Source organism: Solanum stenotomum, chromosome 8 (assembly GCF_019186545.1).
Source record: "Solanum stenotomum isolate F172 chromosome 8, ASM1918654v1, whole genome shotgun sequence".
Classification (NCBI taxonomy): Eukaryota; Viridiplantae; Streptophyta; class Magnoliopsida; order Solanales; family Solanaceae; genus Solanum; species Solanum stenotomum.
In genome coordinates this window covers 38,523,044-38,538,428 of record NC_064289.1, presented here as the reverse complement: position 1 = coordinate 38,538,428, position 15,385 = coordinate 38,523,044, and the positions used below count along the sequence as shown (strand labels likewise).

The window sequence follows — 15,385 nt, the reverse complement described above, 5'->3', positions numbered from 1 at the left end:
GGAAACTAGACTAGTAGAACTTAGATTTGATAGGTTGTTGGTCCCATAACTCTTTAAAGATTGGGAGAAAACCTCCGAGACATTTGACCCAAATTTTAGAAAAATCTTAAAAAAGGAACTTACAATAACTTCCACCAACTTTTATTTTGCCACTTACTTAACTTCAAAACTTGAGATACAACCCTTGAACACTTAAAATATGACATACCACATCATTTTAAATTTATTACTCACTCTCCTTGTCTTTCCACGGAGATATGAGTTAATTTAGACGTTTTGAAAAGTCGGGGTGTTACATCCTTCCCCCCTAAGAAACATTTGTCCTCGAATGAAAAATCAGAGTCACGCGGTTCAGTCCTTATAAGTTGCCAAAATTTAGGCAGTGTATCCTTTGTAGATATCACTATCCAAGAACCTGAAATGCAAAATTTCTAACCTAGGTGTCTCACATGATGGCATAAATAGCTAAGCACTATAGCTCCACCATAACAGTCCGAGCAGATATACAACGACAACCACAATAAGAATAAGCAATAGTGTATATATATATATATATATATAAAAAATCAAATAGGTATCTTACCTTACTCCCCTAATATAAACTGATATATCATCACCCTGGGTATGAAATAAGTGAGGATATTTGGACCTCATGTCATCCTCAGCTTCCCAGGTCACCTTTTCTCTATTCTTGTTTCTCCACAATACTTTAGCTGAAGCCACCTATTTGGTCCTTAATTTACGGACCTGCCGATCTAAAATGGCAACTGGAGTTTCCTCGTAGGACAACTCCTATATGTTCTGAACATCCTCAACTGGGACAACCCGAGAAGGGTCTCCTACGCACTTTCGTAGCATCGATACATGGAAAATTGGATGAACAGATTTTAGCCCCGAAGGCAATTCTAACTCATAAGCCACTCGTCCTACCCTTCGAAGGATCCGGTATGGCCCAATGAATCTTGGACTAAGCTTTTCCATTTTTCCAAATCACATAACACCCTTCATAGGCGAGACTTTTAAGAATACCCAGTCATCGACACAAAACTCTAAGTCCCTTCATCGCACATCTGGGTATGACTTATGTCGGCTTTGAGCTGTTAGCAACCTCTCCCAAATTAGCTTAACTTGCTCCACTGTCTATTGTACTAAGTCGGGTCCAATCAACCCTGACTCACCTACCTCGAACCATCCAATGGAGGATCTACATTTTCGCCGATACAAAGCCTCATAAGGTGCCATCCCAATGTGGAATGATAACTATTATTGTATGCGAACTCTATAAGAGGCAAGTGGTCATCCCAACTTCCCTTGAAGTCTAGCGCGCACACCCGTAACATATCTTCGAGTGTCAAAATTGTGAGCTTAACCTAGCCATCTGTCTAAGGGTGAAAGGTTGCACTAAGATTAACATGTGTCCCCAGTCCTTTCTGGAAGGACTTCTAGAAGTTGGCGGTGAATTGTGCTCCTCTATCAGAGATAATAGATATTGGGATACCGTGTAGCCTAACAATTTCCCTAATATAGAGCCCTGCATAATCTTCGGCCGTAAAAGTAGCCCTGACTGGTAAGAAGTGGGCTGATTTTGTTAGTCCATCAACAATTACCCAAATAGAGTCAAACTTGCGACGCGATCGAGGTAACCCTGTAATAAAATCCATATTAATTGCTTCCCACTTCCACAAATGAAAGGCTATCTCCTGAACTAGCCCAATGGGTTTTTGGTGCTCAACCTTCACCTGTTGGCAGTTAGGACATTGTGCCACAAACTCAGCAACGTCCTTTTTCATCTCGTGCCCGCAATAGATCTCCTTAATATCATGGTACATCTTCGTCGAACCAGCGTGAATAGAATAACGGGAATGATGTGCCTCTTCCATAATCCGATGCGGTAGCCCTGCAACATTCGGAACACACAATCGACCACTATATATAAGGAGTCCATCTCCTGCTATATCAAATGCTAGAGTCTATTGATTCTGAGCCTTGGCTCTGAGCTGCTCTAAGCTAGGATCCTCTTGTTGCCGTGATTTTACTTCTACAACTAGAGATTATACGGCTGTGTCCTGAATTATTACCCCACTATCTTCTGCCTCTAATAATCTGACTCCCAAGCTAGCTAACTAATGAAGCTCTCACGCTAGCTCATGCTTCTCAACATCTAAATATGATAAACTACCCATAGATCTTCGACTGAGGGCATCAGCTACCACATTCGCCTTTCCTAGATGATATAAAATGTCCACGTCGTAGTCTTTCAGTAACTCAAGCCATCGACGTTGTCGCAGATTTAACTCCTTCTGTCTAAATATATATTGAAGGCTTTTATGATCTGTGAAGATGTCAATATGAATGCCATACAAATAGTGTCTCCAGATCTTTAGCACATGCACAACTGCAGCCAACTCTAAATCGTGGGTCGGATAATTCTTTTCATGCTTTCTCAACTACCTTGAAGCATATGTGATAACCTTACCATGTTGCATTAGAACACATCCAACCCAACACCAGAAGCATCACAATACACCACATAGCCTTCTGAACCATCTGGCTATGCAAGAACTGGTGCTGATGTCAACCTGTCCTTCAGCTCCTGGAAACTACGCTCGCAAGCCTCAGTCCACTGGAACTTAGCTGCTTTTTGAGTCATCTTTGTTAATGGGGCTGAAATTAAAGAAAACCCCTCTACAAACCTTATGTAGTACCCAGCTAACCCTAAGAAACTACGAACCTCAGTCGGAGTCATGGGTCTGGGCCAAGTCTTTACGGTCTCAATCTTTTGTGTATCAACTGTAATGCCTGCATTTGATACAATATGGCCTAAGAAAGCTACATAGTCCAACCAGAACTCAGACTTAGAAAACTTTGCATAAAGTTCTTGGTCTCGAAGAACCTGAAGGACTGCTCGCAGATGATTTGCATGCTCATCTTTTGAACGTGAATACACCAAAATATCATCAATAAATACAATCACAAACAAGTCTAGATGCGGCCTAAATATACTATTTATCAGGTCCATGAACACTGCTGGGGCATTAGTTAATCCAAAAGACATTACCTAGAAGTGTCCATATCTAGTTCTAAAAGTTGTTTTTGGAACATCTTTCTCCCAAACTCGTATCGGGTGGTACCCAGATCTTAAATCAATCTTAGAGAAACACTTAGCACCTTGTAACTGATCAAACAAGTCATTTATCCTTGGAAGGGGATACTTATTCTTTATAGTTGTCTTATTCAACTGTCGGTAATCGATACACATTCTTAGTGAGCCATCTTTCTTCCTTACGAACAACACTGGTGCACCCCATAGTGAAGCACTAGGCCTAATAAAGCCTTTATCCAGCAAGTCTTTCAACTGATCCTTCAACTCCTTTAGCTCAGCAGGAGCCATTCTATAAGGATGGATAGATATGGGTTGTGTACTTGGTAGCATATCGATAGCAAAATCAATTTCTCATTCTAGAGGGATACCAGGGAGTTCGTCTGGAAATACATCTAGAAACTCATTAACTACCAGAATAGACTAAAGAGTCGGTAGTTCTGCATCTATGTCATGAACGTGAACAAGATGATAAATACAACCCTTGGTAATCATCCTCCTCGCCTTAAGATAGGAAATAAACCTACCTTTCGGTGTTGTTGTATCGCTTTTCCGTTCCCGAACTGCCTCTCCTGGAAAGTGGAATCTAACAATCTTTGTCCGGCACTCAACATTAGTATAACAAGACGCTAACCAGTCCATACCCATAATGATGTAGAAATCGACCATCTCTAACTCTACGAGATCTACAGAGGTCTGACGGTAGATAATTTCTATTGTACAACCTCGATAGACTCTCCTGGCAACAATAGACTCACCAATTGGTGTAGATACAATAAAGGGTCGATATAATGACTCTCCTACTACACATAACTTCCCCGCAATAAATGGAGTAACATAAGACAAAGTAGATCCAGGATCTATCAAAGCATAAACACAATGGGAGCAAACAATCAATGTACATGTCACAACATCTGGTGATGACTTTAAGTCATGTTGGCCGATTAATGAATATGTACGATTCTGTCCACTACCAGAACTAGATGCTCCCTCTCTGCCTCCGCCTCTACCTCTACGTGCTAAAGTCTGGGGTCCACGCCTTGTAGACTGTGCTGATGAGGAGGAACCTACTGCTAACCTGGTCGATTGACCTATACCACCCTTACCTATGGTAGGGCAGTTTCTCCACCCATGCCCCTCCTTTCCACAAGAATAACAACCTGTGGAACCCTGTCTGCGCCTCCCAAAATGCATCCTACCGCAAGTAGCGCAACGCGACGGGGCTATCCTAGCATGGCCTGAACCCCTCTACTGCTACAAGCATGATGCTTGTGAACCATCACCTAGGCCTAACTGTTCCTGACGATCAAATCTACTACCCTGGAACTGTTGTGGTGGAGGTCTAGGTGGCCTAATAGAATATCAGGGTTTGGGACCACCTTGAAAATCTCCCTGCGAACCAACGGACCTAACCCTCTTCTGTCTCTCTCTCTCTCGACCCTCTCACTCGTATACTGTAGATGTCGGCGATCCTCTATGCCCTATGTAAAGGCCTGAATCGGCAAGATATCCATATTATCATTTAGCGCAGCGATAGAACAAGCCTTGATATAGTCTGAGTCAAGCCCTCCCACAAATCTACGCACCCTATCATGCATCGTACCAACAAATGCTAGTGCACATCTAGCCAATGAATCAAATCTTAGCCCGTACTCTCGGACACTCATGCCACCCTGTCGGAGGTTCAAAAACTGGTCCACCCAGCCATCCTTAATCTCTCGAGGCAAATAGTGATCTATGAAAGCTTCTGTAAAGCTATCCCAATTGGGTAGAGATGTATCTTTTCCCCTAGATCTCTCCCAACTTTCATACCATAATACTGCAACATCACGCAATCGAAATGTTGCTAACTCAACTGACTCAGTCGTTGAGGCATGCATGACTCTGAAGATCATATGAAGCTGATCAACAAAGTGTTGATGGTCTTCTCTGTGATTTGTCCCTGTAAATTGTGGAGGATTCAAGGCAAGAAATTCACGAACCCTCGAACTTCCAGGCCCTTTAGAAGGTCCGGCAACATCTAGCGCAACTGGTTGGCACTGCGCAGCTACTAACTGTGCTAACATACATACTGCACTCTTGAAATCCTGATCAGATGGAATATGAGGAACTAGATGTGGTACTATTGGTGGAGCCAAAATTCCTGTAGCCCTCGGAGGCTCCTAAAGCTATGGAGAAGCTATAGGGGGCTGAGAATATGTCTCCCCCTGGGTCTCACAACGGGCTACCTCCACCTATAGTACCTTGACGGTACCCTCGCTTGTAATTATATCTAGCCCCTAGCTAGTTGTGGTCCGTCTAGTGTCAGTCATCTCTATCTGCATACAAGTATCAATTATAAGCCAGAAACCTCAACCCTTAAGACACCGCTCTATAGCACGAGGTGAGAAAAATAAGGATAGTCATTCTAACATGTCTGGTAGCTTCTTGCTTATCGGATGTGGTACACAACACATTTATAAACAAGACTCTACTGGACATGGCTTGCAGACTCCCTATGATACGACGTTGCTCTGATACCAAGTTTGTCACGCCCCAAACTCGAGGAGCGCAACTGGCTCCTAATGCCAAAACTCAGGCCTGAGTCGACCCTGTTGAACCATTTTCTACTAGCGCATGGCAGCCACACGCAATCAAGAAAATAAACAAGTATATCTCGGCTTAAAATTAAGCCCTCGGCTGGCAAGGCCCCTGTCAACTGATCTATAAAAGAAACAGCTACTTCCAGGAGATCATATAAATAAATTTCCAACTAGCACAGAAGTGCTGATTGGGTCGTCCAGGCCACCATGACATCTATACCAAAACTAAAAGCGGGTATATATCAATAAAATACATCAAATAGCTCATAAGCTTCAGCAAACCAACAACATAGGCCAGTATGTCCATAAAGTAGCTATACACCCAACACACTAGTCTGCAAGCCTCTAAGAGTAGTAAAGATTGGCAGGACAGGGCCCCAGCCTACCCATAAAGATATATACAACAAAAGGTAACAAACCTCCCAACTTTAGCAGCTCCGGAGGAAAGCCAACCGGATAAAAGTGAATCATGTTGCTGAGAAGGTCTACTCAGTCGTCTGTCAGGACCTGCATGTATGAATACAGCGCCACCAAGGCAATGGGGCGTCAGTACAAAATAATGTACATAATATGAAAGGCAATAGAATATGAGGAGGTATCCTAATATACTAGAATAATCTGATAAATAAATCAAGGATAAGATAAGTGTACTGACTTGCTCCTAAATCTAAACTTATCAAAAATAATAAAACAACTACCTAACAAAGGATAACAACCCAATTACATTGCTCCTAACCTTTAAGGAAACATGCCGTAAGTAGGGAATAGCCTTAACATACCTTTTTCGCTGAATTCACGTGGCCTAATGACTTTTACTCATAACTCCCTCGATACTACAACAAGGTAGGACCATAATCAACACACAAAAATAAAAGATACCATGACAATACGATAAAATATATGTATTTTCGTCGCAAATTGCTATTTGCTACTTATAAAAGCTAGAGTCGATGAAAGAAGGGTCTTACCTCGATCTTAAGGTCGTAATACGCCTCAAAACCTTTAAATATATCCAAACCCTTGTTGTCCCAACACTAAAGTGTGATATGCTATGAAATCGATAAAACAAATTATACCACGATGATGAGCCCAACGCGTAGAACAACTTTCGTCAAGGACTTATGTCGAGAAAATCTATACTTTAGTTGATCCTAGAAATGGGTTTCAAAAAAATTTTCTGGTTCTTAGCTAAAAATGAAGAAAAGGTTCGAAGAAGAAGATATATGTAAAGTTCCACCGACCTAGGAGCCCACCTACATGCCTGCTTGCGCCGTCCCACGAAAATGCAAATATCTCTCTCTTCAAAAGTCGTATGAACAAACGGTTTAATGCGTTGGAAACTAGATTCATAGACCTTAGATTCGATAGGTCGTGGATCCCATAACTCTTTATAGATTTCAAGAAAACCTCCGAGACATTTGACCCAAATTTCAGACAAATCTTAAAAAAGGAACTTACGATAACTTCCGCCAACTTTTATTTTGCCACTTACTTAACTTCAAAACTTGAGATATAACCCTTGAACACTTAAAATATGACATACCACATCATTTTTAATTTATTACTCACCCTCCTTGTCTTTCCACGAAGATACGAGTTAATTTAGACATTTTGAAAAGTCGGGGTGTTACAAGGCAGGTCCGCGACGCGGAGCCAAGTGTCAGATTTGCTCGACTTTTCTCTTCTTCATTTTCTAACCCCAAATCGCCTAAATTCGATTCTTTTGCTCAACTTTTCTTTAGATTCAGATAACCATCACATGTACACAAGAATCTAACTCAAAACTACTGTATAAATCAAAACAATAATCTCAAGAATTCCTAAATCTCAGCTCAATTCAAGAATGAAAGCAAATTCAAAAACACATATCAATAACATCAGATTTTCAACTTTCTAGAATGAACTTAACGCTGAAATTTACATGATTGGCGTGTGGGTGAACAAACCCAATACTATGGAAGCTTACATACCTGAAAGAACCATCTTCTTGAAGATGTTGAAGGAAAATCTTGAAAGATGAACCCTAGCCTTAGCTTTTCTTGAATTTCTTGAGCGTATAATCTTTGAAGTGGATGAGAGGGTTTTTGATTTAAGAAAACTGATTTTCTACTTGCTTAGGGCAATTTAGATGACCTCCTAAGGGTTTTTAGGACTAAAATACCCTTAAAGAAATAATTAAAACCAGCTGGGAGTCGGAATAATTTTTCACCATGCAGTGAGGTCAATATTGGCTCCGTAACGCAGAGCCATCGCGAAGCTGCTGCCAGGTTTGTGCGTCGTTAGTAAATTAGTCATAATTTTTTGCTCAAAGCTCAAAATTTAGCATACTCGGTGGCATTGGAAAGAGGACTCGAAGGGCTTTTATTTTATATCCTATAGCTCACCTAACTCATTATGTATTAGGAGTTATGGTCGTTTGAAGTTGACCCAAAACTTAAGAAAAACTTAGGAATGACTTGAATGAACTCTCTTTAGTTCTTCTTGGAACTCAAGGTGCTACATCTAGTGACCTTAGTACTCAAGAAATTTTAAATTTCTTGCGAAAATCTCACTCACTACGAAGAACAATTCGAGTCTTAGCTCAAAAATTTTCTGGGGTGTTACATCTTCCTTCGTCATCATTCCTCTTGCGAGTAATACGAACTCTGAATCTCCTTGGGACACTTGGGATTCAGATGTGCTTGTTCAACTTCACGTCCAATCTGACATCCTTTGCTTTCACAGCAAACTTCCGGATCTCCTTGATGGTTGTGGGGGCCTTCTTCTTGAATGTGCAGCCATGTTTGTGGAGGTTGATAGTATACTCCCACTTCCTCTTTTCTTCCTTTGGTTTGGTCCGACTCCTTTAAGTCTAAACTTACACTTTCTAGGGTTTCAAAGGAGACAAACCTTGTAAATCTATTTATTTTTTTTCTAATTTTGTTTGCCGGAGGAAATTTTAATACACGTGTCAATGAAAATATAAAGGGAAAGAAACTCAGTATATATCATTGGTAAGTCTATTTACAGTACAAATTAGATAACTTTTGGTACAACTTGATGAAGTTGTGTTCGTACAACAAAACTCTCATTTCTAAATATGAGTAAAGTAAAGTAATATAAGAAAGGAAAGTGCTAAATGATCAGAATTATGTGGCCATAATTTGGCCAGAATTATAAAAAAATTAATTCAACCTTTTTCCCTTTTAAAGTAAAGTCAAGTCATTATTACTATTATTTCCTAAACTTCTAAAAATATGTGTCAACAACAATTATTATGTTTAGTGAGTTAGAATTATTATTAATTGTGTGAAGGAAATTATTTAATGGACTTTATAATGTGGGACCATTACAATCTAACTTCACCTTCTTTTAACTCTTCCTAATTCACACTTTCTTTGTTCCTTTTTTCTTCATCTTTTTTGTCATCCTTTCTCTTTTCTTTTCCATTACATGTAAATTAAATTATACAAATTCTAATTTTATAAGATATACAGTTTATCAATGATTTTCTAATTTTGAACTTGTAAAATAACATTTATTTATTTATATTATATACAAATCATCCAATTCTAAAATCAAGCAGACAAAAACGATATTCGTTAATATCTAACTTCATAACACAAAATTTGTTGGGGTTAATATTACATTTGTTTTCTTTATTTTAATTTCATTATAGTATATTTAATACACTATCATCAATAGTAAAAAATAATATGATTTGCTCTTTTTTCTTCTTCTTTTTTTAAAAACAAAGACCACATGGGTCAGGATTTTTATTAAACTAATATAAAATATATACAAATGATGTGGGTTGCCTAAGTGAACAGCCCACCTCTTTTTTCACTAATATATTCATTTGAATATATATTTCAAAAAAAAAATACTCATTTGAATATTATATTTCATATTCATCTTTTAAAAAAAAATTATGATAAAGATTATTCTTTTGAGATAATAACAAATCTTTATTTAATAAAATTTGTACTTTTACGTGATAAATATAGAAAGATAAGTTTCGTGTGATAAATTTAATAGTTAGATGAATTTTATGTATTAAAAAATAAGAAAGTAATTTTTCGTGTTATAAATTCTTTTGATATTTTATAGTGAAAATATGGCATAACACTATAAATAAGTTCATTACATACAAGGTAATTTTAGAAACTTTCTTTAATGTGATACTTCTCACAAAGTTCAGTAATATATTTGATACTTCTCATATGTGATTTTTTTTAAAATCTTTTAATTTCAATGATTAATTTCAGTCTTAAACATCGTATGTGGGGATTATTTTTGCTTATCATTATCTGAATATTTTGTTCAGTTAATAAAAAATACTCTTGTGTATATTTTTTTGTGTATGTGTATAGTTCATTTGATTTATTTTTAAAAATAAATAATGTTCAGTTAATAAAAAAAATTGTACGCTTTAGTTTAAAAAATATTTTTGAATTGTAAGAAAATGTTCATGAGGTACCAATGCATACCTTTGAAAAATTATTTTTGCGGTTAAAATAAATCTCTTTATTGAAGAAGACAATTAAATTTCTCATTAATAATAACTACAAATGACTATCTTATCTACTTAAGATTATACTTAACTAGTAAACATGGCAGCGCTTCATGCGGTATGAAAAATATTATATTCATGATTTTTAAAATAATATTTTAGTTTTGATCTTTAAATAAATTAAATACTAAATTCTAACTCGTTTTAACACAATTTTATAATATACACTTTAAGTAATACAAATAAAATAAATGCTTATGATATGTTATTTTCTTATGCAAATGCAATTGTTAGTGATCTTCTCTTCCCAATTTGCACAGTTTTATATATATCGTCCTCCTATAAATGATTAGCAAAGTAAACTTCTCTTCCCAATTTGCAATTCAAATGCAAATTGTTTGATTAATTGATTTCGTTGCTTTTGCATACCTAATTTATCATAGCATGAATCATTATAATAAATAAATGTTTATGTAAAATAGTAAGAATAAAGCATATTCAAGAATCTTAATGATATAATATTAATTTGAAATTTAGAAAGAATTAATTTTAATTTGATAACGTCTAGTTGTAGAAGAACCGATAAGACTTCTTCAAAAAAATTTGAAATGTGCCTCTTAGATTTTTCTTGTTATGGTTAATTAGTAAGGTTGTAAGTACCTAAAATAGGATAAAAATAAAATAAAATAAAAGATAAATAAAAAAGCTAAATGGAAAAAGGCTCAAGTCATTATGTGTAAAACTTTACTTTAGTGTTTTAAAACTTACCACGAAGGATTTGAAACATGAATTTTTAATTTTTTTATGTTAAATATAAAAAAATATCTACAGAAATAAATAATTAAGGAAAGGGCAAAGAATTGAGAAAATAGATGAATATGAAATTATGAATCATGACCTAAGTGATATCTCACCTTACTTCTCTTCTCCTCTCTCTCTCTCTCTTTATATATATATATATAGAAGCTACTAAAATATCAATAATAAAATGAGATATTAGACGATAAATCTTTTAGTTTATGTCTTATCCCAAATTTCACACTAATAGGAAAGTTGAATAGCACATATTTTGACAAATCCGCAACATGATATACATTAGATATCATAAACTATTTAAACATATATCTTTTTAAAAATATTCCAATTTTCTGAAACTAACTTATCGATTGAGAAATTAAAATCAAAATTAAAAAAATGATATTAAAAGAGAAGTAAACATAAACTATAAACAAACAAGAGAAGTAAACATAAACTATAAACAAACTATAAAAAATTATTTTCATTTAATATAGAATTTTCTATCGAAGGAGACAATTAAAATTCATGTTAATAATATACATAAAAATATGTTTTTAAACATAATTTGAAAAATATTTCAATAACGATAATCAAAACTCAAAATACTTTAGAATTGATAAAAATCAACACATTATAGAACTACGTAATTTAATTTTTTAAAACAAATAATTAAATATGTAGTTTAATTTTTTAAATATTTAGTTTAATTTTTAAATATGTAGGTTAATTTTTTAAATATTTAGTTTAATTTTAAAATATGTAGTTTTAAATACGTAATTAAATTTTTTAAAACATAATATTTAAATATGTAGTTTAATTTTTAAAGCATAATAATTAACAATATCAAAACAACAACATTAATGTGCAACTATCTTGAGTTGTTGTGAAATAGGATCTACACTTATGAACCATATGATTTTTAGTATTTCTTTATTGTATCAATATCTACCGATTCTAAAGTATTTTGAATTTTGACTATTATTATTGAACTATTTTACATTATATTTAAAAAATTATTTAAAATTGAATTAAAAAAAATTATTTATATAGGTAATTTAAATTTATTCATATAATAAATACAATAAAATTACTTAATTTTAAAAATTCTTAATCAGTTTCAAAAAATTATTAATTTGAGAGCAAAAAAATTATTGTGACTACAACTACTTAATATTTTAACATATCATCTAATAGCAAACATTTTTTTTTATATAAAACAACAAATAATACTAATAAAGAAAAATACATGTGATGAAACTTTGATCTAGTTCATGTTTAACAAATTTGTGTTGTCATTATTATCATAGAATTATGAAGATGTTTGTCTTTCAATTTTTTTTATAAAGTTTATTTTGAAATCATAAAGAACTTTCTATATCCTTTCCTAGTTATTATAATTTTCAATGAAGCACCATCAATATTTGTGTTATAATGTGATTCATTAATTTTAATGAGTCTTCATTTGTGTATGATGTGATTCATATACGTTCGAGGATATGAAAGTAATCAAATAATGGAGGAAACATGATGGTAATTTCAGTATTCTTCATATTTCGCTCACATATATTCTAAGTATAATCGGATAAAATATATTTTTATCATTTAACTTTTTTTTAGAAAATTCATGCATAACAACAACTCCTTTAAATAAATAAGAGTAATTGGTTTGTCAACTTGGTGAATTTCATATTTTCAATTTGAGTATTATAGATATAAATTTTTAATATTTAAATTTAGATATAATTTATCTTTTCACGATTAGAAATTATAAAGTAAAATAGATAGGCTACACTTTACTCCTCTTTTGTACTTTTTTTTTTTTATCATTAAGAAATAAGAAATGAAAAATAAATAAACAAAAAAAGAATAATTAGAAAGGAGGAACTTTAGAAATTGAAAAATATATATAATTTTTTTTATTTTTTTACTACTACTATCATATTTTTAATTTTCTTTTTAGATCTTGAAAATTTCAAGTAAGAAGAGTGGGTGAGACTTATGTTTTCTTTGGTGAATTTTGTGGTTTATTTCTCATGTTTAATGATGAAATCATCAATAATTAATCTAATTAATCATTTTCAATGTATTGGAAACATAATTGAAGAATATATTCAATATTTAAGTTAAAGGGCAAAAATGTCCAAAAATAAACTAATTTATAGTGTGAACATGTCTTTTTACCATTTTGGCCAAACTATGGCCAAAAGGATTTTTCCTATAAGAAATAAGTAGTATAAGTATTTTTCATTTTAACAAATAAAAACGATGACATATAACCCTTTTTTTCTTTGGATTCCTTATGTATTGGGTATAAGTTTTTATTCCTAAACATTATATCAAGTACTTTTTTTACATAACAATTAATTTTTTTAATTAATAATAATGAATTTATTTTACTAACTCTAAGAATGATATGATAAAAGGAACCAAATTAAATTATACCTTGATATGTTAAATCACTTATCGTAACCTTATTCATTCTAAATTTAAGTCGATGCCATAATATTTTTGAAAGGAAACAATAGAATAAATATTTAATTAAAAAATTAATGGACGTCAGAGCCATCTCAACCATAACGCCACTAAAGCAATCGTTTGAAGTCTCAAGCTTTTATAGGGCCCTATTTTTCACACACACACACACATATATATATATATATATTTGAAAAGTATGTTTTTGGATAAAAATTATAATAGTAATTGTTTACTTTATTTAATGTGGAGGTCGATCGTTATAATAATTGAGAAATAAATAGTGTTATATATTGATAGATTTGAAAGAAATAATTGGGTAGAAAATATAATAATAAATGTTTACTTTATTTAATGTGGAGGTTATTATAATAATTGAGAAATTGAATAGTGTTTAGTTAATTGTTGCATCCTTTCTTACGTGACTACTTATTTTGTTGACTTATTTATATCTTGGTGATTACAATGAACCAGCAGTACTATTCATACATTTATCTTTTTTTTTATTCCCCTTTCTATTTTTATTCAACCATTATTGAATATTTTAAAATCTACCAAACAGTCAAATTTTGCATTAGATAAAATCTATTCTTGTGTATTTATAAAAAAATAATAATTTATTTTTGGTGTATTTCAAGTACCGCAACAAATCAATATTATTTTAATATTGTTATATCAACATATTAAATTCAACGCAACCATTTCAATATCATTATATAAACTTTTTAAATTTTTTGAGTGAATTGTTTTTATTCAAACATTATATATATTTTTTATTAAAAATTTTAATTACTTACGTTCTTACTTTGTAAGGTCTATGTACAATTTATCTTCTCAAGACTTCACTTGTAGGATTACTTTGAGTATGTTATAATTCAATCTATATATAACAACTACAAAATAAGGTCTCTCTATGAATGTTTACCAATTCTCAAAAAAAAAATAAGGTCTCTCTATGAAATTTGACTTTAGACCCCCAAACTTATTGAGATAGCCATGATAGACGTAATAACTTTATATAATAAAACATAAAATGTACATTCTATTAAAAAAAATATTATTCGAAATAGTCTAATTAACCTCATGGTCTCCAATACAAGTTTTTGTTCAAGTCTTTCACAATTAAGAGTACTAACTTTTAGATGGAGAACAAACTGTCTTATTTTGCATAGTTGAAGGAAAATTGAACCATTTTTTATTTTATTTTGGAGCAACTCATGTTAGAGAGAAGGCAATACAAATATTGTTTAGTGAAGAGGTTATCTTGGTTATGTTCTATGTTCAAACATGTCCTTACTATTACATTTTTGTTTCAAAAATGCGTTTGTAGCAAAATAGATAAGAAATAGTGCACTAAAATATGATAAAACACATCTCATATATTTTTCGATTGTCTAATTATTTGAGATATGGTTTTATGTGCGCGCAGGTGTATGATTGCATGCTGAAGGTGTTCAGAGGGGAAGAACAAGACAAAGCATTAGAGGAATATTACGCGAAATTGAGTGTGCTGGAAGATGGAATTAACAGCTCCTCACTGGGGATAACAAGTAATATAAACAACATAGGTATGCTGGATATTATGATTGTTATTACATTAGGGGCATACAAAATACAAGAAGAAGTATTTGGTTTCAAGTTATTGGAAGCAGAGAAGACACCATTGTTATACTCATGGTTCACTACTCTAATTGAGTTACCTATAGTTAAAGGAATCACTCCCTCTCATGACAAGGTGGTTTCATTTCTTCTATTTCTCAAAAAATAAGGTGTTCAAAGCTCCAATCAGTTAAGCCTTGTGTTTATGTCCATCACTATCTCTAGTCATGTATTTTGCTCTCTATAAGCCTTATGGCCATTGGATTCCCAAGGTTTCTTACATTTTTCATGACCAAGTTCTTTTTTTATGTTTCATCAAATAGCTGGAGAAAAATAACTTTC

At 33.3% G+C, this 15,385-nt stretch overlaps 1 pseudogene; it reads left to right on the top strand.

Annotated features, from left to right (window-relative positions):
- Nucleotides 1-15,212, top strand: part of LOC125872217 (glutathione S-transferase U9-like) — a 74,146-nt pseudogene extending 58,934 nt beyond the window's left edge.
- The last annotated feature ends 173 nt before the right edge of the window (nt 15,213-15,385 follow it).